Source organism: Chrysochloris asiatica, unplaced genomic scaffold (genome assembly GCF_000296735.1).
Source record: "Chrysochloris asiatica unplaced genomic scaffold, ChrAsi1.0 scaffold00275, whole genome shotgun sequence".
NCBI classification, from domain to species: Eukaryota; Metazoa; Chordata; class Mammalia; order Afrosoricida; family Chrysochloridae; genus Chrysochloris; species Chrysochloris asiatica.
In genome coordinates this window covers 2280936-2289489 of record NW_006408793.1, presented here as the reverse complement: position 1 = coordinate 2289489, position 8554 = coordinate 2280936, and the positions used below count along the sequence as shown (strand labels likewise).

At 42.0% G+C, this 8554-nt stretch overlaps 1 pseudogene; it reads right to left on the bottom strand.

Moving 5' to 3' along the window:
* Window positions 1-3863: 3863 nt before the first annotated feature.
* On the bottom strand, window positions 3864-4718 carry LOC102823046 (annotated as a pseudogene).
* Window positions 4719-8554: the final 3836 nt, after the last annotated feature.

The window sequence follows — 8554 nt, the reverse complement described above, 5'->3', positions numbered from 1 at the left end:
GGGTTTCCGAGGCTGATTATCTTTACGGGAGCAGAAAGCCTCATCTTTCTCCTACAGAACTACTGGTAGTTTTGAACTGCTAACACGGTTAGCAGTCTGACTCATAACCACTATGCTACCAGAGAATGGAAAAGAAAACAAAAAGGAGGGGCACACGTGAAAGGAAGATTCCAGAGTAATCTTGCATTGACCCAAAGAATTTAGCCTGTTCTTTCCTGTCTCTCATGAACAGATAATCCTCTACCAATTGTGAGAAAAATGGAAAGGCAATATGGAAAAGACAAACAGACTTGGACTCTGTTTACTGAATCTCTTCCAGGTCCACAAGGTTGCACGGCACCAGGAGGCATCCATCACATTGTATGAATTTGTGCACTGCACAGTAGAATCCAGTGTGTGTGTAATCTCTGGTATTATCCTGCAAGCTTACTTCTGAACTAAGTCGAAATGTGTATAATAATAGTGATAGCCATAACTTGCAGGGTTGTTAAGAGAAATAGATGAACTAAGCCCAGTATAACAAATGGTGCATGGTCGGCAGATGTTCTGTACTGTTAATGGGGATAGGCAAGAAGGCAGTGTTGCACAGCCCATTTTCCTGTGCCCTGAGACACATCCAAGATCAAAGTCTTCATGGTGCTTCATGATACTTGTTGAAGGAAGGGATGAGTGGATGAATAAGAGTCTTTGGAAATCTGAGATCAAAGAGTCGACAGAACTAGAACTAGAACCCTGATCCTGTTTTCATTACATTTCTTTGCCTCTGGCTTTTGAGATCAAAGCAATCATTTCAAGTTGATGATTGAACATTGTTTGGGGTAAAATAACTTGAAGGGGACCATGGTTCAGTAGTTTTGTAGAAGCTTCATGGCTGAGAAACTTCAACATGCCATTAATTGAATATTAGGTGTCTACCTACCAAAAAAACTCTTTGAAAAGCAGAAAGTCAGAAGTTGTAGCTACTACCAGCAGCCAAGAGTCTCATGATAGACAAGTGCCTAAAGACAAAGGATAAACTTGGTGAGAAAATCAGATATACTTTCTTTGCTCATTTCTTTAGATGTTATGGTTTCATCGTTAGAGAAGTGGTTCTCATTCCTGAAGAGCCCCCAAAGCCTACCTCCTACTAAAATTACTCTTTTATCCATAGGTATGGAGACCCCCACAGGCTCCTGGATCACCTTGGTTTTGTCCTTAGGTAATCCAGAAATAAACTGTCCCTAAATCTAGACTCCCAAGGTCCACAAATTTTAGTCCCTGATGAAGGTTTGGGATGATGCTCTTTTTGCTCACAGGCTCAAATGAGTGTCCCAATTTTGTATTATAAAAGGAGTCTGATTTGTTTCCCTTTATGTACATTTTTACCTACTTAAGAGTTCATCTAAGGAGCTCTGGTAGCATAGTGGTTACGAGTTGGGCTGCCAACCTCAAGGTCAGCAGTTTGAAACTACCAGTGGTTCTGTGGCAGAAAGATGAGGCATTCTGCTCCTGTAAGGATTTACAGTCTCGGAAACCCTATGCAGGGTCACTCTGAGTTGGAACCGACTCCACAGTACTTAACAACAACAACAACAACAAGAGTTCATCTAAGGAGCTCTGGTAGCGTAGTGGTTACGAGTCGCACTGCTAACCTCAAAGTCAGCAGTTTGAAACTACCAGCTGTTCTGCAGGAGAAAGATGAGGCTTTCTGCTCCTGTAAAGATTTAGTCTCGGAAATCCTATACAGGGTCTCTATGAGTTGGAACTGACTCCACAGCACATACCTACTGCCACCACCACCAAGAGCTCATCTAAGTTCTTTTCTTCTCCCTCCTCAGCTGAGTGGGATGTTTTGGCTATTCATAGAAGGACGTAGTAAAGGGAAATGAATTAGAACTCCAATGAATGCTTTACTTCTTGTTAGCCGCCCAAGTGAACCATTTAATGATGGAAGCTTGTATGGACTGAAAGGCCATTTAGGGGTAAATGCCTGGCTTCAGTTTTCCATAGTCTCTTTAGCACTATTCCCTCCAGTGCGCCCCACCACCACCACCACCCCCGTGGCTCCCAGTTCGTGTACAATGTCTGAGCAGGTTTTCTAGGCAATCATCAGTGCTTTCTTTTTACAATCTCTATCATAACAGCTTTAAACATAAACACAAACATAGCCAGCATCAACGAGAGCATCTGCATAGACCATGGAGCTAAAACAGACTTTCAGAAATGTGCTTGACATTTTACTCGGTAGCATTCATGACCTCCTTGGGAAGGCTGGGTCTGTTGCTGGCAAGCTCCAATTTGGACCAGAAAAAGGGCAATAGGCTTTTAATTAAGGCCAACAGAGCCAGAGGCTCAGGAAACACATCTCCTGATGAACTTCTTTTTAACGCTTACGTTTCTCCCGCCTTACAAACAATAACTGCATGGTTTCATTAGTTAACTGTGGTCATTTATCTCTGAAGCACAGGAATTTCTTCTAACAGAAAACCAGTAATGGAATTTAAATTTTTTTTGCAATTCCTTAAAAAATTAGTGTTAATTTCAATTCTTGGTTTGAGCAGTTGTTTTTAGTAAGGTGATGCTGAATGTGATTTCATAACTTGATCTCTCCAGGCAGACACTCTTCGTGCAATGTGCTCATTATATCTGACACTAGAATTAATGTGGACATATTTTGGTAATGGCCATATTTTGAGTCACTCACTTGGAGTCTGAGCCTGTTAAGCATTGTTGCTATGGAGACTGTGTGAGAGTTGGATTAATTAAGGCCCCAACAGATGTTGTGAAGTGTGCAGAGTACTCTGTTTTCTGTTTGTAATTAAAGAGGGTGCGTGTGTACGTGAGAGAGAAAGAAAAAGAGAGACAATTGGAAACAAAGCAGTCAGACAGACAGACGTGCTTGGCACTGGCCGCATAACATTCTGTCCAGTGAAAGGAACCGCTGACAATTCGGCTGATCCTTCTCCATTTTCTCCTCCACCTAAGCCAGACAGAAAGATTGTTTGACATGGCCAAGAAATCCATCCATCCCTACTTTTTTGGTGTGATTTATAGGAAATCGGTTGTTGTTAAGTGTCATCGAGTCAGTTCTGACCCATAGCGACCCTATACAAGGTTTCTGAGGAGCGACTGGTGAGCTTGAACCACCGACCTTGTGGTTCAAACCGACTTTGCTGTCCAGCACATTAACCCACAGCACCACATGCAAAAACATGTCCTTGGACCAGTGGGTTTAAATGATCCATCCATCTAAATGCTCAAAAATCAACCTGGGTTGTGTAAGTAAGTGGCCCTTACACTATCTGTGAAGGAGACTGAATCTGCAGCCTTGATATGTGAGTGATGCAACCTGCCGTGGAGTGGGGTCTTGTAATCAGTGCATTCGTAGCCAAGAGACATTGGCTGCCCAGCTGCCATGGAGAAATCGTCCGGGGAATGCCTGCAAAGTTAGAAAGTGTGTGCAATATGACTCTGCCTCATACTTAACTTGAAGAATATTTGATTGTTTTAGTTTTAATAAACTCGGTTGATGTTTTGATTTGAGTAAAAGATTAATATTAAGTTTAAGTCTGAGTTCAACAAACTAGGTTCCATTTGAATCCTGCTTAGTCGTGATCAGTGTCCCCGTGTTGTTGTAAGAAGGAGTTGTTGTTGTTGTGCTTGTTAAGAGCTATTGAGTCAGTTCTAACTCATAGCAACCCTATGTGTAGGGTTTTCGAGGAGTGGCTGGTAGGTTTGAACTGCCAACCTTGTCAGTGCCAATCCTACAGTTAAGTTAATTAGTTGAAAATATCTAAAGATTTTGCTACTGAGATAGCAGTTTTGAACTGGTAGCTTTTTTTTTTAAATCAATTATTTAATGAGGTTCTTTCTTTGCAAGAAATCTAGAATACTAATTTGTGAGAATAAAGTCCATTTGTGAGAGCAAACACAGAATGCAGGTAACCTTGGAGCTGGGGAATGGCTTTGATTTTTGGCATAATTGTGAGTCCACAGCTTTCTGATCCACTTTGCGCTGCTCTGTCATCTCGCATTTCTCTTTCTCAGTGTCGAAGATCTCACCTTTTTGGGGCCCGGGCTTCTGCAGTGTCTTCTTGAAGTAAGCATCCATGAGATGTTTGGGGATTTTCACACCACTGATATCAATTTTGGTGGAGGTGGCAATGACAAATTTCTGGTGTGTTCTATGCAGAGGAACTCAATTGAGGGACAGAGGTCCAGTCACAAGGAGCAAACCACTGGACAGCTGCTTCAGGAAATCCACTCTTTTGCCTCGATGGCACCCAGTGAGGATGATCAGAATGGTTCCAGGAGTGATGCCAGACCACAGTTTTCTGACATGCTTACTGAAGGTTTTTTTTTTACCATGGCTCAACAGTTTCCTAGGCACATCTTCAGTTGGGTAATACCTAGGCATTTTGCACAGTTTAACCACTTGGGTACCACTATTCTTGTCACCACCAACTGGCTTTGTAACAGTAGCAAGAACCTTCTCCTTCTTTTTCTTTTCAACCCTGGATTTAGCAGCTGAATACTTCCTCTTGTACATGGTCTTTCTAGAATATATAGCCAGTTGGGAATACCTGCCAATTCCTCAGACTAGGACAGGATTTCAGCTGCAGTGCAGCTTCCCCTGGTAGGGATTTTTGCCCTTGAAGTTAGCCTACTTAGCTTTCTGCTTTTTTGACTTCAGGCTTCTTCACCTTGGTAGCTGGCTTCTCAGCCTTTTCATGCACCATCTTGCAAGATGGGAAAGAGAAACTGGTAGCTTTTGAGGCACAATGCTTTTTTCTTTGCCTCCCACCTGTGGAAGTGGTATGACCTGATGCACCACAAGGCACTGATTTACCTAAGTGGATAGTTTTCCTAGTGACCAAACTCAATCTCTTCCCAGCCCTAGACCATGGGAGTGAATCATAATGGAATGATGCAATGAGGAATAGTGTGGAGGTCAAAGTGCATGTGTGTGTGTGTGTGTGTGTGTGTGTGTGTGTGTGTGTGTATGAGAGAGAGAGCCAGATCTCAAGCTTGATGTCTCATCACACTCATAAGCCCCCATTGAGTCAGTCACATCCGGATGTAATTTTTGCCCAGTCTTGCTATGCCATCACCTGCCACTAATTAGAGCTTGGAGTAAGACTTAGAGTAAGGCTTCATTCAGTCTGAAGGAGACTTTTTCTTTCTTAACTAAGTGAAGGCTGCAGACAGCAGGCTTACATTTCTGAGGTCAGACATTTTGCAATTGTGTGTTATTGAGAGCCACTGAGACAGGGAGGGAGGGGTCAAATTGGATCAATGTGAATTTATCACCACCTGGGGAGAGCACTCAAGCTTGCATCTTCATTTCTGCATTATCAACTCCAGATGTGACCTGTAGTTCACTCACCCCTAAACTTGATGTTTAAATCTGTTGTAGCTCCCCCCTTTTCTCTTCTTTGAGGATTATCTCCATTTGTCTCATGGGAGAAAGCACTTATGGAAATAGAAAGGATTAGTATTTGCCTTTTGAATTAACTGTGATTTATTTCTATGTCTGTGGTCATTTATACGAAAAATGACTTAAAAAAAGAAAAAGACAGTTCTATCTTCCTTTTCTTTCTTCCCAACCGATACAGACAAAGAGGAAAATACATTTTGGGTAATTTGTAGACTGCAAAATAATTACATGGGAGAGAAAAACCAATCAATCCAGTAGTTTGATGCCTTTGGAGGGACATTTGGTAAGTGCTTTACAATAGCGTGACAATGAAAACTTTAAAATGAAATGAATAGAAATAGTGCTGGCTCAGGGAGATCGTTCAAGAGGAAAATCTACCTTTTCCATAAATAGTCAAATTTTGAGAGAGAGTAATTGACTCATGGTAAACATTATTATGTATTCTTTCTGTGTGTATATGTGTATATTTCCATTATCCACTTGTGGTCATTTCAATAGATCTTCTGGCCCAGGCAGCCAATACTGCTGATTTTCTTCCATTTTATCTTTCCATATGTTAGCATGAAGACAGAAAAATCCAACTGCACAATTTTCACATGTTGCTGGTGCATCCCACAACTCCACTGTCTTAGTTATCTACTGCTACTCTAACAGAAATGCCTTAAGTGCTTTACGAAACAGAAATGTATTATCTACAGTTTGGGAGACTAGAAGTTCAAATTAAGAGTGAGAGCTCTCGAAAAAGGCTTTCCTCTTTGTCAGATCTAGAGAAAGGTCCTTGTCTCCTTTCAGTGTTTATAGGCCCCATATACCATGAAGATTTTCACACTTTTTGGTGTCAATCTTCCCCTGGATCTACGAGCTTCGGACCCCAGGTACAAAGGACACGCTCCACTCCTAGATCTTCTATTTGGCTGGTATTTGTTGGTTGGTTGGTTTCTATTTGGCTGGTATTTGTTGGTTGGTTGGTTTGTGCCGTGGAGTCAGTTCCGACTCATAGAGACCCCGTACAGGGTTTCTGAGGCTGTAAATCTTTATGGGAGCAGAAAGCCTCATCTTTCTCCTGCGGAACAGCTGGTAGTTTCGAACAGCTGACCTTGCGGTTCGCAGCCCGATTCATAACCACTAGGCTACCAGAGCTCCTTGTTGTTGTTATGTGCCGTGGAGTCAATTCCGACTCATAGCAACCCTGCACAGGGTTTCCGAGGCTGTTAATCATTATGGGAGAAGACGCCTCATCTTTCTCCCGCGGGAAGGCTGGTAGTTTCGAACTTCTCACCTTGTGGTTTGCAGCCCGATTCGTAACCACTACACTACACGCTACCAGAGCTCCTTAGGCACTTCCAATTCTGCTTACTTATCTCTCCTTTTAGATCTCAAAAAAGATTGACTCAAGATATAACCTAATCATATAGATTCCATCTGCCTCATTAACAACAGAGAAGTGAGGATTTACAACACAAAGAACAATTACATCAAAGCAGAACACATCACGTTAGTGGTTGCATCATATTAGATCTCATCACAGAGTGGTTTATCTTAACTGATAAGAATGCTGGCCAAACCCTTAATGATTAAACCCAGCAAGCACAGAGACAGAGCATACTGCATTTGCTCAGTGAGTCATTGGCTAGTGTGGTCCAGGATTTAGGTCCTTTCCGTCCATCAAGCATTCATCCAGCATTCATCATACACGAGAAGGCCCCTGCTTGATGTGGAAACACATCCAGAAGTCTGATATAAGAAATCTGTCATCCAGAATGTCACCTTTTATGAAGCAAGTCAAGAGCTCTATCAGCAGCAAAACAACAATATATTTCAAGCAGCATCACAAAGCAAGGGAACCCAACAATGAAACAGACAACCCAGATACAACATTTTAAGAGCTGGGAAGAGTGCGGAGAGCTCTGAGAGGTGGGTGTTGATTCAGAGAGATGTTGTGGGGCTTGCTCCATGCTGTTATTTGGATTATTAGGTAGTGTTGAGTTGATTTCAATTCATAGCCATCCCATGTGACAGAGTAGGACTACACCATAGCCTTTTCTTGGTTGAGGTGTTGTGGGAATAGAGCACTGGACCTCAAGGTTGGTTTGAATGGTTCAAATCCACCAACTGCTCCTTGGAAACCATATACAGGGTCACTATGAGTCAGAAGTAACTCTACTGCACTTAACAACAGCAATCTTTATGAGAGCAGATTGCCAGATCTTTCTTCTGCAGAGCTACTAGGTGGATTGGAATTGACAACCTTTTGTTTAGCAGCTTAACTGTGGCACCATTAGGACTTCTTTGTTTTAATCTTGACTCAGCAGAAGCAGACTATATCTCCAGAAGGTGTTTGAAATGTATGAAAGTATTTTGGACTGTCACAATGACTAGGAAGCGTGACTGATGTTTAGTGGAGAAGAGGTACCGAGAAGCTAAAGCCCTGCGTGTGTGGAGCAAATCTGTATAGGGCTAACTGTCAAACCCCAAAAGGCCACTGAGATCTCATTCCAGCTTTTAGATGGTTCAATATTATTATTATGCAAGGTGTGACTTCCAAGGTGAGAAAGTATGTCAAAACCTTTAACACTTTTGAAAAATGGCTATTTCTAAATATGAGCAATTTGGAGTGCCTTGATTTCTAACCAGAGTTCAGTTTTTTTTTTTTTTTTCTTTTTTCATGGAGTGTATCATAAAAATTTAGAGCTCCTTATGCATTAGTGTTCTCAGAAAAATCATTTGCTTAAAATGGTCAACCAAAAAGTGATCTATGAGGGCAACACAAAACCTAAGGTAATGAGTCTCTGGCATTAAAAAATAACAGCAAAGACAAAACCCCCGCAGTCTAAGTTTAGCTGACATTTAAATGGAAAAGCCCAGCCGTGCAGCAGAATGCTGACTGATACAGAAAAGTCTGGATCTGAGATAATGAGGGCTCTGCTGCACTGCTCATGGTGATGGATAATAAAAGACCTGTTCCTGGTCCACAGCAAAGAAGATGGGGCACTTTCTGCATTTGAGCTGCAGGAATTTCTCTAGCATTGAGACTAAAAGCCATTCAAATACAGCTTTTCTTCTGCTAACTATCCTGGTGTCGTTGGCACTGTAGGATAAGCACTGGACTGCAAGGTCCATTTGAACCTCAAGGTCAGC